Genomic DNA, 22,426 nt, shown 5'->3' on the forward strand with positions numbered 1-22,426 from the left:
TTCCATCATGCCCTGCAGGTTGTCGCCCCCCTCCCTCTCTTACCCCCAGTCCTCTCTCCTCTGCTACCTCCCTCCCCAGCAGCTGGCGCAAACGCTACAGCTGCTGCTGCTATTGCCTCTGCAGCCAATCTCTGTCAATATCACCCCGCCCACGCCCGATCTGGATTCTGAAGTCGCGCACTGGCCTGGGGATGAGGGCGGGGGAGAGAGTGGCGTGGCCAAGAGAGGGGAGGAGGAGTGGGAAGGAGACAAAAACAGCTTCCAAGCAGCTGCCGGCAGGCGCGGCTGCACTGGGCATCTGGGCAGGAGGGGTCTCTGGATCAGTGGCTGGGGAGCCGCCCAGGTTGATTTGGTTTCTAGCTAGCAATTCAATGGGGCCGGTTTACTGCTGAGCCATCCTGGCCCGAAGGGGCAGCAGCTAGTGAGGACAGACGCCAGGCTAGCAACACCTCCTAAGCAACCAGAGCTGAGGAGACCAGAGATTGGTGAAGACACAAACCCAAGAGAAGGAAAGGCCTCCAGGGAACCTTGCTTCACAGGGTTCCCACGGGTGCTGGTGGAGACCTGTCCCTGGGTCGCAAGTAAGTGATTTTTCTTGCTATGGTGTCCAGTCTGAAGATGGTGATAGCTGTATCTGCTGCCAGATTTTCCCACCCACCCGGCTGCCTACTCCATACAATGCGTGGGGTCTCCAACAAAACTGAGATCAAGATTTTGGCCATGAATTAAGAGAGCCAGGGACTCCAAGAGCACTAGTGGTCTGTGGGTGCTTGCTCTGCATTGTATGTGTGGTTAGTTATCTCTTCCCAACAGGTAACCTTCTGAAACCAAGGTACTATTAGTGTACAATTTCTAGACACCTTCTATGGCAATGGCTTTTATATTACATGACACCATGATAGTAGAAATGGAATGCAATACTTCTAAGGAATCCAGTCTCCTTGTTCTATGTATCTTAGTAAGTTCAAGATTGTTATTTTCCACAGAAGAAAAACATCAGTATAAAAGTAGAGGCATAAATGTGATTGAAAATGCTTAAACAACTGGGCATTTTGGTTTTGTTTTGTTCAACAGCATGTTTTTGATTTGTGTTGTGTTTGTTTCTTCGCTTTTGCATTGTTTACATCAGGAAGATGCATACCTTTGGAGGTTTTACTTTTTGTGGGAAGAGAGTTGATGTACACTGTAACCAGAAGTGACTCTGGTTATGGGCTACCTCCAGCACTTGGGACACTGGTCAAAGCAGAATGGATGCTGAATCCATGTGGAATTATCCACTGATGGACCACCTTCATTCCTGGAAATGTTGGACTGAAGTTTGGATATTGGCCAGGAAAATATTTTGAAATAGGAGGAAATTTGGGTGTTCCTTTTTGTGGAACACAAAAGGATTTCCTCTCACCCAAGAAATCATTCAAGAGAATGTTTTATGGTAAATTTAGAAGGAAACTGGGCCATCTAATAAACAGAGTTACAGGCCCTGTACCTGCTAAGACTAGCCCCAGTTAAAGTACAATAATCCAGCTGCTGCCTTTACAGGTAAGGAAGATATTACCTACAAGGAGTAATTTCATGAAGTTGTCTAATTAACAATAGAACTGTAAATTCAATAAGGAAATCTTTGGGATTTTGAATTACAAATCTTGATCTCTATTTTTGTACAAAAGAAACAAATTACTGAGCTTGATTAAGGTTTATTTTCTTGATTTATAAATTAAAAATCAAAAAGTTCTGTTAAGAACTAATTGACAGCAGTTACATGAAGAGTTTTATGAAAGTAAAATTTTATATAACACTGTTGCTTATATAGGGAACTATTTTATGTTTTTATCAACTTCATCATTCCAATTCTCAAAGTCTAGTACAATATGAAAAGAAAAGGTTTTTCAATTGCTCTCTCTTGAATGACTAGAGGAAGTGAAACTCAAAAACTGTCACTTGCCACTTGTACAGTTATAAGCATGTTCCAAACTGTAAGCCTTCTTTCTTGCAAAAGGGTGTGCTTTGGTTAGGCAATCATTCTTACATACCTTTAAATATTCTATAAATATGCTTTACCCTCATTCTATTTTTAGTTTAAAATTATATTTTAAGTATGTGATGTTGCTTCCTAGGAATGAAATCATCAAGTATATTGGATATTGCTATCTTTGTTTGGTCCATAAATTAATAAATCAGTGTTTAGGCATAAATACTCTTGACTGGAGAACTCATTAAAATTTTGCACTCAAGTGAGAGGTATTATGAGCCCCCTATTCCTCTGTGGATATGTTTAAGTGATAGGAGAAAGATCTGAAATTGGACACAGGCTCTGGTAAAGGGGCTAACTGGTCCCAGAGGACAAGTTCAGACCCTGAAACCCATTGCTACATATTGGTCTCCATTGAAGACCTGGAAGAATGAAATTGTTAGAAACTGGTCATTCTGTTCCCAAAATGTTATATGGTAAAGAATTTGGTAGGATAGTTGATACACATGCTTACGATTTTACCTAAGTAGGATGATTGCAAATCTAAGCATACTAGAAATTAAAACAATGGTATTTTGTTCAATCTCCTATTTAGGGAAGAAGCATCCGGATACACCTCATACATGACATGTATCTTGCAACCAGGGTACTCAGAGACAGATCTGCAACTCTCTACCTACCACCTGAGATTCTTGAAAGCTTATGATGCAAGGATTAGTGTAATATAGACTTTCTTAATTTCAGCAAATCTGATTCTATTTTTTGAAATAGAATAATTTTTGAAATAGAATAATTAGAATCTGATTCTAATTATTTCCGCTAGCCACTCTCAGTATTGGTCAGTTGAGAAGGACATTTGTAAACCTTACCTACTGCCACTGGCTACCAGGAGTGCACTGTTACCTGTCATCATATGTGACTCAATCGTAGAAACAGATCTCATTTTTCCCTGACTTGGTTCTCTACTTTTGTGTTAGCATGGGCTTTGAGGTCTCATCTCTGCGACATACAAAGAGTGAACCTTTGAGGGAATGTTTTCATCTGTGCATTTGTGAAGATATTTTTTATCTGGGACACATCTCATTTAAGATCCTGGTTTCCATACATTTATTTAAAATGCTTTTTTTTAAATAAACCAGTCTCCATTTTGCTGTACTCCAACCTTATATCCTAGAAAATAGATAACCCTATTGTCTTCAAAGTATTTCTAACTTAACTGACTCAACCTGAAGCTGGCTGAGAATAGCTAACTCTGTGGACAGCTCAAAGACCTTGGTAGAAAAGCTGAAGGGAGGGTCCCAGAAAGAAAATTGTAAATTGAATGTCTGAGATTAGGATGAGGAAAGGATATCAGATTTTAAACTAGAACCTCAGATGATAGGGGTCTAGGGGCCATAGTCCCTGGTTGAATATACTGTGCTCAGTGAAATATTCCATCCCTTCTGCTTTAAATGTTAGGGTGAGCCTTCTAGTCCACCAGTCTCTTACTCTCCAAGTTCTTCCAGAGCCTTCATGGTCTAAGCACCTGATTACAAGCTAGAACTTTGGCTCTCATCCAAATTTACTTTCTGCCCTAGGCCCTTGAGCCCTAGGGAAGGAGATATATATATATATATATATATATATATATATATATATATATATACATACATATATATATTTCCTTCTATATTTTAATATATATATTTTTGTCGAACTTATAATGAAATAAAAACTAACTCATGCTTACTTCAGTACATTTCAAAACTCATCTCTAATTGCTCTCCTATTTGAAAAGGACATGGACCTATATTATGTTTGTTTCCACATTTGAAAATCTAGAGTAGCTTTTGTGGGTAGGGGAGATAAGAAAAACATACTATTTCATAGTTATCAGGAGCAGAGGTATTTAGTTCCAACAGGCCTCTAGGGTTCTAGTAAATGTGCCAAATCTGGAATTTAAAGGAACAAATAAACAAAAAAAGAATTTCGTAGATCCAGTGGCATCTAAAACTGTAGACCAGAAGGTCTCAGGGTTCCTAGTGAGTAAACAAGTTGTATTCATAACAGGATCTCCTTTGTATTACTCTAGCAAAGACAAGAGTACATTCCTCCCTTTTGAGCTCTTAAATGGCCTCTGGCCAGATTCTTCTGGTCAAGGGTCTGACTGAGTAGGGCCATAGGAATGGTTCTAAAAAGATTCTGGCTTATTCCCAGCATGCTTGTTTTGGTAGACTGGACAAGCACAAAATGGACATTTTCCTCACATCTGTAGAAGCAGAAGATCCTTCTACAGAACCATGCTGCTTTCATAGGGAAGTTTAAATGAACATGTTTTAAACCAGAGCAGCTTTCCTTCTTGTTCCTGGAACTCTTCCCTGCCTCCTTTGTCTGCCTAGTCATCAGAGTTCACCCTGGGGAGACTCATCCTCCACAGAGACTTTACCTATGCTATGTCTCCAAACCCTCAAACTTCCACTGAGCTTTCCTTGGACTCTGTTTCGTAATTGAATTTGAGATCAGGTTCTGTTCTCAGGAGTTTGTCTTATGTCTAGTCTTCTAGTGAACGTTGACAATGCCCATTGGAATTGGAATGTGTGTGACTGCAGTCCTCCTCCCTGGAAAAGAGACATCAGCAAAGACCTCAGCTCCTGGTTATTTTAATAAAGCTTCATTAGAATCTAAATTTATGAAGCTTTGGGGCAGGGGGATTCAGTCTTCAAAAGGCAATTTTTGTATTTGGGAAAAGATGGGACTTGCACCTTTGAATGTTTACTGGTACTCATTTGTTTATTGAACTATTTCCCTTTTTGTTGTTGTTGTTTTTTAATCCAGAGGAAATTCTGGATTGATATTGTTAAAAACAAAATGGCAATGCACATGACAGACTTTTGTTCTTTTTTAAGACTGGGTAGTATGCCAATTGTATACGTATATCACATTTTCTTTATGCAATCGTCCTTGATGGACATTTGTGTTCCTTCCATATGTTGGCTATTATAAATAATGCTATAATAAACATGGTAGTACAGATATATCCTAAACATATGGATATCCATTCTTTTGAACATACACTATTTTTGCAACATAAATGAAAAACATAGATGACTTTTTGCTAAATGAAATTTGTCAGGCATAGAAAAAAATGTAGCTACTCCTTGGTATTTAGGCAGTGGGTTCTTAGATCCCCTGTGGATGCCAAAATCTGCAGATTCTCAAGTCTTATATAAAATAATGTACTATTTGCATATAATTTATGTATATCCTCCCATATACTTTAAATCATCTCTAAAGTTATTTATAATATTTAATACAATGCAAATGTGTGTAAATAGCTGTCACGTTTTATTGTTTAGGAAATAATGATAAGAAATTGTCTGTTCATGCTCAACACAGATGCAGGTTTTCTCCAAAAAAAATTTTTTTTAAAGACTGTGAAATAGTTTCTTTATTTAATCAATACAAAGCAAGGACATTGGTAAACAGATGTTCTGCTGTCAGGATGGCACACAGTTCAAAGTAAAAGTCTACAAAGTAAAAATCTACAAAGCTGATGTTGTTTTCTAGGGCACTGAGACCTCAATTGCTGAGATCTGGGGTATGATCCTCATCCAGCATATTTCACTTAACTATGTCAATATTTGCTAAGTCTTATTAGCATTTATGTCTATGATCTAAATGGTTTTGATCCATTGTTAGTTGAATCTACAGTTGCAAACCCATGGCAACAGAGGGCCTACTGTGCTACATGATCTCATTTATAAGTATAATCTAAAATAGTTAAATTCATAGTTAGGGAATAGAATAGTGGTGCCCAGAAAATGGGGTGGGGAAATGGATGGGGAAAGAGGAAATGATGTAATCAAAATGTACAGTTTCAGTTAGGCAGGAGGAACATTTTACTGATTTGGACAGCATGAGAACTATAGTTAACAATAATGTAGTGTATGTTTCAGAATTGCTAAAACAATGTTTTAAGTATTTTCACACAAAGAAATAATATAATTAATCAGTTTAATTCAGTTATTTAACAAAGTATGCATATATCAAATGCAACACTGTACCTCATAAATATATACAATTACAATTTATCAACTAAAGGGCAAATACAAACTTTAAAGCTGATAATCTATACTTGTTTTTGAGAAGGTTGATTATTTCCAATTTTATTCCTCAAAATAACATATTCTAGGAATGAGTTGGCTGAAATTTTCAGAGTGAAGGAGTTGAGTTCAAAATGAGTGGATTCTAATCATTAATTGAAGAATAAGACCTGCAGCCAAAATGTCTTGACCTGAGACCCAGACATAGCTGCAGGCAGATTCTAGATCCAGGGACAAAGTGGCAAAAGTCATCTAACTCAGGCCAGATAATCTGTCTACCAAGGACAGGTAAAACACTCAGTATTAGATGGTCAAAGCCAGAATGGAAGTAATCAATGCAAGTGGAAAAATAATGCTTTCCAAAAGCAGAAAGCCAAGCTGAGAGAGGATGAGGGGAAATTTAAAGAACACTTGTTCATACGGATGCAAAATTCCAAGTGAATCAGTGCCATTTAAGTCAAACTGTCTTTTTTTTTTCAAAACTTCAGGGTGCAAACTTTTCATTTCTAGACTTTGAAAATACATTTGCATTTTGAGTTGTGTCCAAGCAGTATGGAAATATTAACTGGGAAGCAGCAGAATTCCCTACAACTGTTTAGTCTCTTTCCAAAAATATAACAGTTTATTTACTTCAAGAGCAGAAAATACTAGGCACAAAGTACTGCAGTTAGACAGGAATAAATTTCAAGACATCTACTGGACAACAAGCTGACTATAGTTAATGACTTCTTGAAAAAAGTAAGAGTGTGGATATTGCATGCTATCACTACAAAAATAGCTATTTGAGTTAATGCATTTGTTACTAGTTCTACCGTGTATATATATTTTAAAACATCATGTTATACACAATAAAAGCATACAATATTGTCAATTTAAAAATAAATAGTTTTGCCCGAAATAATGGTGCATGCCTGTAATCCCAGCAACTTGGGAGGCTGAGACAGGAACACCACAAGTTGAAGTCCAACAATTTAGCAAGGTCCTCAGCAACTTACTGAGCCCCTGTCTCAAAATAAAAATAAATAAATAAAAAGGACTGCAAATGTAGCTCAGTGGTAAAGCACCCCTAGGTACCAAAAAAATAAAATAAAATAGTTTTTAAAATTTACCCAGAAACAACTTTACATTTTTCTCAATTTTACATTTTTCACTTAATAATTGGTTTGTAAATCTTTCCATATGAGCACAGATGTATCTATGTCTCCTTTTTATTACTGACTAGTAGTCTATGATAGCAACATCCGAGTGTTAATTGCATTAATCCTTTATCCTGTGCACTTTGTTTCTCTCTGTTGAGCTAAAAGTGTGTTGTAATAAACATACTTACAGATATGACTTCTCCAAGTTCTGAAAAAATTTTCATAAGGCAGTTTAATTGTTGGGTCAGGGTACATGAAGCTAAGAAAGTATTGACAAATTTCCCTTAAGAAGAAGAAACCCACCAAATTGCACTCTTACATGAACTGTATGAGGGTGCCTGTTACCTCCATGGACCAATCTTCAGAAGGTCATATCCATTGAGATGAATCTGCATTATCCCTCTATAGAGTTTTACTATTAAAATTATTGATTATGTTAATTCTATCCATACCCTTCAGAATTTCATTATCTTCAGTCATATTTCCTCACAGGCTTCTACTTCCTAGAAGTCAATGAGTATATTTTTGAAGCCTCCCGTAAAAGAAAAAAAGTAGAGCATTGCATTTAATATCATTTGAGATCTAATCCCTGTGGGGAAAAGGAATTCTAGTCAAGAGTGCTTTAAGGACAAAAGGTTTTGCCTCAGAGAATTTAGCTGTGAGTCACTGTGCAATGTTGGAAAAGTGAATTACAAACCATAATACTAAATGCAATGAATTAGCTCCATCCCAAAATAGTTGATTTAAATTGGTTACTAAATGACCAAATTTGTCATAAGGTATGATTCCTACATTATGAACAATATAGATTCTATGTAATGATTGCATTTCCTTTATATCTTTCACTTATGTAAATGCTACATTTAGTCCCAAGTTAACTTATTTCATCAGTCTTACTATTATTAAAAAAAAACAATCAGTTATTTGAATGTCATTAGTGCAGTAGGCTTGGTACACTGTTCATGTCTGATGCTAGTGTACAATTGTTTCAAAATACCTTGAAAACTATGTGAGAAGTTGTTTTCTCCTTATTTGCTATTCTATGTCCTCTTGAAATTGGATTTTAGGATATTATCCTTAGTCTAGGGATCAACTGCCCTAATTTTTTGTTTCAGTTTTCTTTATTCTTAACTTACCTTGCTTTATGATTTACATTCTTGTCTGCTAGCCTGATTTTTCTTGAAATTCATTAGCTAGATGTGTGTGTGTGTGTGTGTGTGTGTGTGTGTGTGTGAGAGAGAGAGAGAGAGAGAGAGAGAGAGAGAGAGGTACACTCAGATGATATATCACAATTTCCCAATTCCTCTGGCAGAGCTAATCTAGCATTTGTTTTCTCTTCTCTTTCCAGTTCCCAGAAAGCATGTACATTGATTCTTCAGATGCTACAGTTTCTATTCCTGTAGATAGGAAAAAATGGGCACAAAGAATCTGTGAGTGCTGGGTGCCCACATCCTACATGGGGAGAATCTGTCTCTACTGTCTGGCTGAATTACAGGCAGGAGTCACATTAAGGAACAGGGGAAGCCATTGGGAGTGGAAGCAGGAAAGATGACTTCTGGCATCCCCTTTACAGGAGAACTGAGGGGAAAGAGCTTAGGTGCCCAAAGAGATGAAGAGAACAGGGATCTTCTGTTATGGAATATTGTTAGGCAGGTGTTTGCCCCAGCAACTCTGATTTATGCTTTCTATTTGGCATATTATCCTATATAGATCCACTATCCTATTTTTTTTTTTTTTGCTGTTGTTTCATTTATCTTCAAACTCAGCATATCAAATGAGAAGAAAAAAATGTACAAATGTGTCTTATTGCTTCGTAAAGGCAGTTGGATGAAGTGTAATTATCAGCCAGTAGGGTTGGGGGTTCTTTCTATGGCACCAGAAATTGAACCCAGGGACACTCAACCAATGAGTCAAATTTCCAGCCCTTTTTACTCTTTTGAGACACAGTCTCCCTGTGTTACTTAGAGCCCAGCTAAATTACTGGGGCTGGCTTTAAATTTGTGGTCCTCCTGCCTCAGCCTCTTTAGCTGCTGGGATTACAAATATGTGCTACCATGCCTAGCTCTAGGTTGGGGTTCTTCAGCCTGGCAGCCTTCATCAGAATCATCTCAAGGAACTGTAACCTAAGATATTCTGAAGTTGTCTGGGTTGGACCATGGGCTCCTAGGTTTTCAATATAAGCCCCAGGAGATTTCTAATGTACAGACAAAAGCTAGTATGATCTATACCACCTATATGGAGAGAATTTTCTCTCTCTCTCTACAGCTCTCAGTACAAAGGTGTAGATAGGTGTTGATAAGAGTACATCATCATTTAGCCTTTTTGTCTTCTCAAGGGCTTCAGAATTCATGAGCTACAGATTTGACACAAACACATCTAGTCTTCTTCCCAAAGTCTAGTACCTTGGTGAAGTTTTATGTCCATCTAAGCTAACACAGAGTCAAACTAGGTATTCGCCTTCTTTGTTTGGATTTACATGACAACTGTTTCAAAACTCTTTTGTTGGTCACAGATTTAGGATACAATTTATGGATCTATGAGCTTAATTCCATTGCTGAGAAACTAAGAAATAATAGATAATAATAATAAATAATAGAAGTGGACATTAAGGGAGGTCAGCAGGTTCTGACAGTTTCCCCAAAGTTTCAGAGATACTAAAAGCTCTGAAATTTTTAAAATAGAGATAGAATTCAGATCTTCCATCTCAGGATGACTAGTTATATTAAGCACTTCAAGATCAAGAGCAAATTTTAGATTCTAATCCCATGAAAGAGCCTCCTTTGTATTCCTCTGGGAAGTGACAGAGGGCACTTTTCTTTCACTTGTTGATCCCTAATATGGCCACTAGCCAGGAATTTTTGGTCAAGGATGTAATAGAATTCTAGGACAATACTGGCTCCTTCACAACTTGCTCATTTTAGTGGAGTAACAAGGGATAATTCAGAAATCCTAGAGGATGAGTTCACAAAGCAGTGGATGTGTTGAGAACATCTGGGAAAACTGGGGAGACTGAGTGTTTTAGAATATTGGGTTGGATCACTTTCTCTGGGTGACTGGTAAGGATCCAAAGACCTTTTTTGACTTGGAAAATTCAAGTGGGAACATTTAAGGCTGTATTTTCTGTATTCTTGGTAAACTCCCTTTCTGCTGGCATTTCTTATTGGGGCAGGAGGCCCTTGAGAGGATCTTTCCACCACTAATCTGCACCCCTTCCTGGCATTTTAGCTACCACTAAGCTCTTGTCACACTCATTGCACTTGTAAATTGGAATCAGATGCAGGTAGGAGGATTTGGTTTGGTTATCTGGCACAGTTTGTGTTCTTTTAATCCTATTATGTCCACTGACTGTGTCATCCTAAAGCTTAATATGCTTGCTCCCATCCAGAAGAAGATAGACATTAATTGATTATTCTTGAACTATTGGACAATGACAATCTGTAGAATCCACCAGTGTTTGGATAATTTTAATTTCAGTCTCTGCTCCTCGTGAAGATTTAATCATTTTCAGAAATGAATAAGGTTGAAACTTCATTCTAATTTATTCACAAATCTGTTTCAGATTGTTCTTAAATTTAGTCATTTTATTTCATTAATACTTAGAGGACTATTGTCTAATATCATGCTTAGCACTTAATAACTATATGTTCCACAAATGAATGTCAAAAAAAAAATAACACCCAGTACAGACTGAATCAAAATTTCACATTATACATCATATATATGTATAAATAGTATGTGTCAATCAATAATTTAAAAATACATTAAAAATGATTACACCATGGATAAACTTATTGCCAGATAGGGACATATCAAACTGAAGGAACAGTCATTTAAAGAAAAATTGGAGTTCACTTAAATATATATGAAATAAAAATAAAAATTAAAATATAGTGAACATGATTATATTGTAGAGAGACTTACTTGTTTATACAACTTTTTTCAAAAGAGAGCAAGCATATCCAGCATTTTCCAAGGAATCTGAGAGGAATTAAAATGAGGGAAGTAACGAAGATAGAGTTAAGCAATCTGGAAAGCTGGAGGCAGCAAAATCACAGAACAGGGATCCAGAGTAGGTTTATCTTACCTCAGGCAGATATATTTAGGAATCTTGGCCAAAATTTGCACTAAGAGACTCCAAAGATACATAAATGAAAAGTCATTTAAAATGGAAAATAAAATGGTCTCGGGGTAATAAAAAGTTGTAATGAAGTGATAGCATCCTGAAGAGATGCAAATACAAGAATAATCCCAAGAGTATCAACCAGTTATGCAACAGAGGAGGCAAGTTTTGAGATTGGAGCTTGTGTTTGCACAGAATTACATGACCATTTCCTACCAGATGTTAGGTCTGTTCAGCTGGCTGCCTTTTGGTCTTCCCACATAGAAATAGCTCTTTCCCTTGGGAGTGGAAGTCATTAAGTAAAATTGTGATATGTCTTGTATTAATCTGAAAACAAACAAACAAACAAACAAAAAATAAAACAAACAAGCAAACAAACACCAGATCCTTATAAACCTGACTAGACTCTGGGAATCTACAGAGAAGTATGCTACACTTTCAATTCCCAGGAGTCATCATCCACCAATATCAACTGTTCAAGCTGGGTCTCAGGACAAGAGAAAAATGAATGACACATTGAGTAGGGCAGAGGATAGGAGTGAGGAGGCTTCTAGATATTTAAGACTTTTGTAGCATGGTGGATTTTTTCCGTTGGACATGTTGGGTTGCCACTCAAAGCCTATTATTAAGGTGCTTAAACATAGTTGTAGACAATTGTTAAAAGAGGAAATACAAGCAAACAACTTGAAAGTAATAAAAATGAAATCTAAAAGTCTGATGAAGAGAGATACAAATAAAGCAGAAGAAAATGTAAAAGAATACATAAAGAACTTGGAATTTAAAAACCTATTTAAGAAAGCCACAGTATTATATATGATCATTATAACTGATTCTTATTATTACTTTGAGCTATGAGTAAAAAAATAAATTGTATTCTTCACATTCCTTGTGTAAATTCCAATAAATTATATAATTATTTCAATTTAAAAGATGGTTAAGCTTTAGTGCTTTAAAGTATTAAGAACAATGGTAACTAATATTTATTGAAGTTATATTTAGGCATTTTTCTAGATGCTCTTTTATTTAGTTAGTTTTTTATACTGGGGACTGAACCAAGGGGTACTTAGCCACTGAGTCACCTCTCTAGCCCTTTGTTATTTTGTATTGTGAGACAGGGTCTTGCTGAGTTGCTTAGGGCCTCACTAAATTGCTGAGGCTGACTTTGAACTTGTGATCCTCCTGTCTCAGCCTACTGAGCTTCTGGGATTACAAGTACAGGCCACCATATGGCTGGCTATATATTTCTTAACTCATTCATAATTGTATTACTCTAAGAGGTAGTTATTCTTATCTATTCCATTCTATAGTTGAGAAAATTGAGTTTAAGGACTAAAGTCAAAGAAAGTACCACATTTAAATCTAGAAAATCTAGCTCCAGAACTAAACATTTTTTCCCAAATATTTATCATAAGATACTTCAAACATATAAAAATATAAAAATTTTTGATAGGACTCTGCAATCAATAATTAGTATCTTCAACTACCATTTTTAGATAATTTATCATATCTCTCTCCATCTGTGCATCCCTCTAATCTTGCAATTTTATAATTATTGACATTTACTGAAACAGTTTTAAATATTCATGCAATTGTAATATATAATAAGGAGAGATCCCTTGTTCCTTTACCTGTTGTCCCCCTATGGTAACAAAACTATAGGATAACAACTAGGATATTTTAATATTTTAATAATAAGATAGTTATAAATCACTAACTGAGTATTTCTCCAATAATTAAATTCTCTATATGAATTACAGTCAGTCATATAAGCCATATGTGATAGACTATCATTACTCATGACATAGATAGATAAATAGATAGACAGAATTAGGAATTAACTATTAGGGTTTTTTTTTTAATATAAGGATATTAGGAAGCACATCATTTTCTAGTTAAGACCTGTTTCTATTTTTAAATACTTCCATATGCATACACCTTAAAATTTGATGTAGTTACAGATGCATAAAAAATTAATAGAGGACATTAATAAGGATATACCATAAATTTTTTAATGATTACACCAAATATAAATGTTGACTTCTTCTCTTATTAAAATTACACTACCATGAAACATCTTGTCCATATAAATTGTTTGACATGTTTACCTAAGTGGTAAGTACCTTTTACTCAATTTACTAGGGAAAAGTCTACATATTTCAATGTAAAGAGTTAGTGCCAGATTTTCTTCTGGAACTTTTATACCAATTTGCCAGAATATCTAGAATATCTCTAGAATATGACCTCAGCAGCACTTTCTGTTATTCAACTAGTACTTTCATCTTGAATTATTATTCATAAGTTTACTTATGCTTTTTTTAAAGAGAGAGAGAGAGAATTTTTTAATATTTATTTTTTAGTTTTCGGTGGACACAACATCTTTATTTAATTTTTATGTGGTGCTGAGGATTGAACCCAGCGCCCCGTGCATGCCAGGCGAGCGTGCTACCGCTTGAGCCGCATTCCCAGCCCTTACGCTTTCTTTTATAAGTTTTATAGTTTATTTTTTTAATTTAAATTTCATTTTTCATTTGGGTAATAGAGTCACCTAGCATTTACCTGGATAAGAAAAGTATATGGAGCCAAGTTTAATAGGGATTACCCAATTATAAATCCTCCTATATGTGCTCCCCAAACAATGGAGTACAAAAAATAAAGCAAATAAAGCTGCACAAAACCCTCACTGTCAGCATAACCAGAAGGCAGAGAATGCTCAAATTTCAAAAAGCAATAGAAGAAAAGCAAAACCAAATCCATTTGTACTTTACATCATAATCCAAACCCTTTATGGAAATTGAAGTAAGGAAGAGAGAGAATGCCACTGGTAGTGACTAAAATTGTTTTAAAATAACTGACAGGAAGGGAATGCCTACCCTAACTGTAAAATACTTGGGGTTAAGGGGGGAGCATTTTACACAAACTTTCTTGCATCAGTTATTAAATACCTCTATTTCCACTATAATTTAGACAAAACACTTAATGTTTTTGCAGATTCTATATTATATATACTCTTAGTTAAAGTTATGCTTAATGACAATAACAAAATCAGCATGGGAAAATAAAACCATATGGTAGATTAAAAGCCAACTTTGAATAGTCTTAAATTCAAGAGAGAATTAAGTTTAAGACTAATAGCCAAGACCTCAGTCATTTTCAAATGTCTGAGACATTAATAATAACTCAGCCTCAAACTGCCAAATATGCAGCACTTGGGCACTGCCACTGACTCCATTGCTACAATTGTCACTGAAGTTGCCAAAAGTTGCTACTGGAACTTCTGTTTGTTTTGAAAAGATGGATTGTCTACAGCCCCTCTTACATTATATCTCCAGGTCCAAATTCAGAATCTTCAGTGTATGCATTTGATTGGTTTAGCTGAAGAAATGTGATCATATCTTAAATTCATGAGAGATAAATTATTTTCTGTATTATCTGGCTCACTTTTTCACTTCCATTGCAGGAGCTCTCCTGCAATGAAATAACAAATTCCCTAAATCTACTCAGTGGGTGATGGATGGGAACATGGCTCAGTGGTAGAGTGATTGACTAGCATATATAAGGTCCTGAGTTTGATCCTCATCATTGAAATAATAACACTAATAATAATAACAACAACAACAACAACAACAATAATAATGGAGGGTTACCAGGTTAGGCAGTATATTGTCCTTTCCAAATTAATGTTGACTATGCTTCCTTATCTTCAGTTTTACAAAATGTAAAATATTTGACTTTGGTAATATTTGTTTAAAGTTTCTAGCCATTTCCACCTGACATTAACCTGACAACTACTTAACAATAAAAGTTGGTGGCCAAGTGGACATTTCTAAAGGATCCACACTGAAGTATCAATTGTTTAGACTTGCCTTAAAAATTTTAAGTTTGCATGCATTTTTTTGTGGTATATTTTAAATGTATACAAATTTAGATTTAAATGCAACCTGATTAGCATTCATCTCTACCATCTAAGCAGCCACACAATGATGGAGAAGTTATGAAACTGATCAAGTTCTGTCTCCACATCTGTAAAATGGCAATCATAAGGATGATATGAGAAACTGTAGTCTGGTGCCTCAAAACTGGTAGTCATTCAGTAAGAGTGGTCATAATTCAATTGTCAATACATTATAATGAATGTTGGTTTATATTTGAATTTGAAATTTAGGAAAAATAATTTTTCTTTGATAATTAACCCCATATTTTGCAGGTTCAACTTTTAATTTATACCCAAAATAAATCATTTCCAATTCAATCAGCAATTTAAATTATTAGTACAACTATAATTTGTTAGAGTCCTAGCCTGAGTTGAATGTGATGCATTTATTGCCAAAAACTTACTTTAGCTATTCAATTTTTTAGGAAGGCCTTCTAATGGACAGATTAACTATTAATCTTTCTAAGTTTTTCAGTCTTTAGTGCTGTATTAAGATAGCTCACTGAAAAGCATGGTGCCTGAACCATATTATATAAATACCCCACAGAAATGCTTTTACTGAATTATTATTTAATGATTAATAATTTACAGTCTGCTTTCAACCATCTAGAAGTCCGACTCATGCCAGTTCCATTTGACAAATGCAGCCTTGCTTTGCAATGCTGTAGAAGATAAGGCCTTCTAGCCATTCATTCTTCTAGTCAACAATCCCACTAGTTCCATTCAACGTCAGAATTATCACGGAAAGCGTCTTCTACAATAAGTGGGTTGGGAAAATTCATATTGATGAAGCCAGTAACATGGTCCCAGGATTTCTGTGTTGTCTGATTTAATCTTTACAGCATTGAGAGATGCATGAGGGCTTCCAAATTTTACATAGGAGGAAGTAAGACTTGAGAGATGTTATTGAGGTCTCATAGCTAGTAGGTAGCAAAATGAGGAGTCAGACTATTTTACCATGGAGTAATAACAGAAAAAAAGAGAGAGAAATTATACTGGACAATGCAATAAGAAGGCAGGCTAGCAAATTGAATCTTGAGGTTTCAATGAAAGAATGAAAAATATGAGATTCTTTTTCCATTAATGGAAGCATCTTTGCAATAAGTTTGAAACCTCCCTTTTTGCCTGCTTTTAAACAAGATATTCTTTATATAAATAGGTGTAATAACGTTTGTTAGCCATCAGACTAGGTCCCTAAAAACATCAGTAAGAATTCACTGTAAGTAATTCAGTAAGTAAATCAGTAAGAATTCACTGTAGTGCAAACAGATGTAAAAATGCTTTTGATTTTCTAAATTTAATGCTGTATATATAGGTTTAGTTCAGTTAATAGTGTAGTCCCAAATTTTAGGTCACCTGATACTGTGGAACAATCCAAAAATCTTAACATTGGAAGGTTCCAAAATTACAAGTTATTGATATTTCCAGTAAATATTTGGACCCATTGCAATCATCCCACCCACTGTCAAGTCCATGCTTCCCGGTGCCAGTTAAGAAAAAGGTCTGTTGCCTAAATCAAGTCATTCTGTTTTTGACAGCTATTGAGAAAACTCTTTATTGTCTTGAACCAAATCTGTTCTGGGTTCAGCTCACTGACCCCAGTTCATTCTTTCTTAATAATATGGATGTCTAATTTTCCTTCCATATCTTTCATACCTGAAAATAGTAAGGATTCATTTATATCTTTTCTGCCTCAACTGTTATACATCCTTCCTTCTTTCTGTTGGTTACTATATGGAATCTTTTTAATTCAACCAACATCCTGTCCTCACTTAAAAACACTCCAAGTAAGAAGACAGTAGAATGAATCGAACATAACTTTCCTATATTCATCTATGAATACACAACCAATGTAACTCTACATCATGTACAACCTCAACAATGGGAAGTTATACTCCACTATGTATAATATGTCAAAATACACTCTACTGTCATGTGTATCTAAAAAGAACAAATTAAAAAACTAATTTTTTAAAAAAGGGAAAAGAAAAAAACACTCCAGTTTTTGTACACACCTGTGAACTGAGAGGAGAGCAAAGGGACTTCCCCTCTGTCTTTTATCAATTCAGACAAGGTTGTATTAGTTTTCTTGCCAGACAAAAATTGTTATTGATTTGTAAGTCTCATTACTATCAAGTAAATTTCCTTGACAGGGTTTTTTTTTTTTTTTTTTTTTTTTTCTGCCACAAGATCGCATCTTTTCTCTACTGTAATTTTGAAGATTGATTTATTTAGGTCAAATTTCCAAGACTTATATGTATTTCTTTCATATATTATTCCATTAGATTTGGTCTACCATTCTAAGATATCAAATTTTATCACAATTAAAATTAGAATTTACCCCCCCCCCCCCGTATTCTGTGACAATTACTGGGTATCAATTACACCCATTAAACAATTATCATTATTTAACTCAATTTTATGACTGAAACAACAGATTCAAATATATTAGGTCAGTACATTTAACTGAAGTCTTTCAGAATTTTAGTAATAGTTTTGGATTTGAATGTAGATCTACCCAATTTCAGTTTCAAAGTTCATGATGTTTTTTTTTTATTTCACTGATTTATTTCTCTAACACAACCTAAATTATTGATCTGTCTGATAAGTCATGTAGGAAACCAAAGGCTTTGATATGTCATATTTGTTGGTCAAAGGGGTTTTGGATAAAGTGCCTGATAAGCATAAGTATTTATCCAGCACAGATTTTCATATTGAGCATTTTTAGAATTAATCTACTAAACATTTAGTTTTGTTTTCCTTATTAAATAATCAAGGCCCGTGTTGACTACATAAAGCACAAATAGAATTGGTTTTTGTACAAAGAAAAAAGTCCATCCACAGGAATTTTTGAAGATGGTGTTTAGAGGCACCCAGCACTCACCCACTTTCTGGAGGATAGGATCAAATCACCTGGAGAGCAGCTGCTCATAAAAGTAATGACTATGGGAGAGCACTGAAGTTCAATAGTGGACAGAGACTTGGAGAAACCCAAGGCCTTTGGATAATGGAACAGAGGGTGAAACAGTTTCCCAGAATCAGAAGGCAGTGTGGCAGAGGGTGGGGACTGAGGTAGAAGAGGGACAGTCCCAATGAGCACCACTAGAACAGGAATCAATTAACTATTTGCAGAAATACAGTTTACACAGGCAGTCAACCTGGGATCATCTTCATACCAGTCTGCTCTAGACAAGTTTACTACACTTAGCAGTGTATTCACATGGAACTTTCTTGAGAAAGTCCTGTCTGACTTGCTGTTCTGAGAGTCAAAGATTCCTGCATTTTCCAGCCTCTAGTTCTTCATGAAGGTAATACTACACTGACTTAATGGAGGCAGCTGCCTCCAGAGTCAGTTTGGACTTGGGGAGAGCCTCTGATGCAAAGCTGCTGAGAACTATGTGCCCTGGCCAACTGGACTGTGACACGTAAGGGAACTGAAGATGCTTCCACTTTAAAACTGGGAGTCCAGGAAGCCAGCTGCAGGAGTCTAGGGGAAGGAATAGTCAACATATGATTTTGCATGGGAGCTAAGTCTCAGAACAGCAGAATCATGGGCAGTCGATTGCATGGGGCCAGCTGCCAACCCCTAGCAAAGATAGTTGTGACTCTCTAACCTCTACCTACCCTCAGTGAGTGCAGCACAAAAAGTGTCAGAGTTCTTGACACATTGCAAATCCCCAAAACAGCTCTGCCTTGTGAGTGCACAGTGCAGAGGGCACTTAGGCCAGATGAGTTCCATACTCCACACTAGGTTAGCGGCATGCTGCAATATCAGTGTCTGCAGGACTCTTGGAGTGCACAGTCGAAATAAATACAGACTAAATCCTCTCCTCCAGAGCTCTGAGTTCCACCCTAGTTCATTCTGGAATGCAAGGCAACTCGGTTATTCCAACTGACTTCAGCAACAGACCACTTCAGTTAGTTGACTGACAAGCACCACAAAGCCAAGAAGCTTGAGTAATCCCCAGACTTTGCTGTCTTCTTAGGTGACAGCCTAAGAAGACATGTAAAGAGCCTCTGAAAAGCACAAGTCTCAAAGAACCAGTCTTGTCTCCATATTCCAGCATGATGGACAGGACATTTTTACTCTCCATTAATCCTATTTTTGTTTTTACTGTTTTTTTTTTTTGTGTGTGTGTGTGTTTGTTTATATGTGTGTATATATATATACACATACATACATATTTTTCTTTTATTCTCTTTAATTCTTCCTTTTTTACTCTGTTTTTAAATTAATTTTACTTTATATAAACACATATACTTACATGATATAAAATTTGCATTTTATATAATATGTATATCTTTTATATACATTTGTATATGAATTAGATATTTACACATACTTACATACATATGTAGTTTTTCTACTCCTTAGTCTCCTTAATTGTTTTCTTTTTTCCTTGGTTGCTCTCTTTTTAAATTAATTTTATTTTTATTATTTTTTGACTTTTTAGTTTATTCTATATTATTTCCCCTTCTTTTTATTTATTTATTTTTTTTGTTGTTGTTGTTGTGTTGTGGTTGTTTTTATTGGGATTTTACTTTATTCCTTTCTCTTTTTTTTGTTTTGTTTTGTTTTTATTATTGTTTGTTTTCTTCTTCTATGCAGTCTTGGGTATCCAACCCAGCACCTTGAGCACATTAAGTGGGTGCTCTACTGCTGAGCTACGTGCCCGGCCCAGCTTAGAGAAATTATTCCATATGCTAATAATAGTCTGTTCCTGAGGCATGGCTGGGTCATGAAATCCTACTCCTAGACATTCACTGACTTCAGTCACAGCAGAGAAAAAGAACACAATGGTTGTGGATGCCACATCAAGGAGGGCCCTCAGCATAGGTTGCTCCCACAACCTGTCTGACCGCACACATTGCTGACAAGACTGAAGGAGTAACTACACAGGTGTACCCACATATTTTTCTGAGCATACCACATCTACCTGAACTACCAGAAGGACTCCACTTAATGCAAGACCTACAGAGAAAGTGAGTCCCTCAGGCTCCAATGTAGTTATGCACTGCAACAGAATTCACTAATAAAAGCCAAAGAAACAACAGGGCAACCATGCTATGAAGTCCAATTGGAATTAAAGTCAGCACTACACAGCAAATTGATATTCCAGGGCAAATCATTGAAAGAAGGCTGCTTGCAAAGAAAGCTCTCATATAAAAATGGAAGAGACATCCATCTCAATAATTCAGCAAATCTCAACACAGAAACACAAGAAATATGAAAACACAAGGCAACATGGCACCTGTAAAGTTCAAGGTTCTCTAGTAACTGATTCTAAAGACACCAAAGTTAATGAAATGGCAAAAAATTCAAATGAACAATTTTTTTAAAGTTCAACGACTTCCAAGAGAATACATTAAATAGCTGAATGAATTAAGGATGACAATCTGGGATTCAAAGAGGAATTCAATAAAGAGAGAGAGATTTAAAAAAAAAAAACGAAGCATCAATCTTAGAAATGAAAAGCTCAACAAGTCAAATTAAAAACTTCATTGAAAGCCTCACAAATAGAATGGATCAGTGGAAGAAAAAAATATCAGACCTTGAAGACAAGGTTGGGAATTATCACATACATTCATAAATACAAATAAGAAAGAATAAAAAGAATATGTAAGATTTCTGGGACACCATTAAAATACCAGACATGCACATGATAAGAATAGACAAGAGAGAAGAGTTGAAGACAGGTTGAACACAGGTTGAAGACACAGAAAACTCATTGATGAAACCATATTAGAAAATTTCCCAAATCTTGAGAAAGACAGACATGCAGGTGCAGGAGGCATTTAGAACCCCACATAAACATGACCATAAGAGAACTTCTCTACATCAATATATTATACTTAAATTGCCAGCAGTACAGAACAAAGAAAGGATATTGAAAAATGCAAGAGATAAGTGGGCTGGGGGTGTATAGCTCAGTGATAGAGCACTTTCTTAACATGTGTGAGGTCCAGGGTTCAAAACAGAAAAATAAAAAAAAATCTATAAATGTGAAGTGCTGAGTCACATTGAAAGGCAAAATCTCTGTCCATAGTGGCACACACCTGTAATCCCAACTATGTGAGGACTGAGCAGGAGGATTAGAAGTTCAAGGCCAGCCTGAGCAACTTAAGGGAGACCCTGTCTAAAAATAAAAATATGTAAAAAAATGGGAATATATAGGTCATTGGTGGGGTACCCCTGGGCTCTCTATTTTTATAGCTAAATAAATTGGGAAAAAGGCAAATCTATCATTATAATAGACTTCTCAGCAGAATCCTTACAACCCAGGAGAGTGTTTAAATCATGTATTTCAAGTACTGAAAGAGATTAACTACCAACCTGGATTGCTAGACCCAGCAAAGTTCATGTTTCAGAACTGAAGGTGAATGAAGACCTTCCCTGAGAATCAAAAACTGAGGACATCATTACCACTAAATTAGCATTACAGTAGATACTTAAAAGAGAATACCATACCCAGAATAGTAGGAAGGATAAATACCATCATGAGAACATGGGAAAGAACAAATCTTATCTAGAATGATAGATAAGCAAGTGAAAATTAGAGAAGTATCAAACATTATTATTAAAAAAAAAAAAAACAAGCCATCAAACTTCCAAAATGAATAAGAGAGAAAGAAAAAAACCCAGAATATTCAAAACTACCAGAAAATAAGATAACTAAATGACAGAAACAAGTATAGGCTTTTCAACAATAACACTGAATCCAAATGGTCTTAATCTAATTAATCTAATTTTAAAATATTTTAATTGTTTTTTAAAAATATTTTTTAGTTGTAGTTGGACACAGTATCTTTATTTTATTTATTTATGTTTGTGTGGTTCTGAGGATCGAACCCAGGGCCTCACACATGCTAGGTGAGCACTTTACCACTGAGTCACAATCCCAGCCCCTGGTTTTTAATCTAATTAAAAAATGCAAACTTGGGGATAGATTTTAAAACATGACTTAAGAATATGCTGCATGCAAGAAACTCACCTCACCAGCAAACACATACACAGAGGTGAGAAGAGGAAAAGTGGTATTCCAAGAAATGGAATCCAAAAGCAAAAAGGAGTACTATAATCATACCTGACACAACAGGCTTTAAGCCAAAATCAGAAGAAACAAGTATCACAGCCATGTGGATAAAGAAAGGAATTCATCAAAGAAATGTGACAATTATACCACT

The 22,426-nt window shown here is 35.7% G+C and overlaps 1 protein-coding gene across 1 annotated transcript in view; it reads left to right on the top strand.

The window, feature by feature from the left end:
• Positions 1–297: 297 nt before the first annotated feature.
• Positions 298–22,426, top strand: part of Scn7a (sodium voltage-gated channel alpha subunit 7) — an 83,194-nt gene continuing 61,065 nt past the window's right edge. Inside the window, exon 1 of the mRNA XM_076865422.2 lies at positions 298–581. The gene's annotated coding sequence lies outside the window, so the exon portion shown is untranslated. The remainder of the gene's footprint in view (positions 582–22,426) is intronic.

This window comes from Callospermophilus lateralis, chromosome 9, assembly GCF_048772815.1.
Source record: "Callospermophilus lateralis isolate mCalLat2 chromosome 9, mCalLat2.hap1, whole genome shotgun sequence".
Classification (NCBI taxonomy): domain Eukaryota; kingdom Metazoa; phylum Chordata; class Mammalia; order Rodentia; family Sciuridae; genus Callospermophilus; species Callospermophilus lateralis.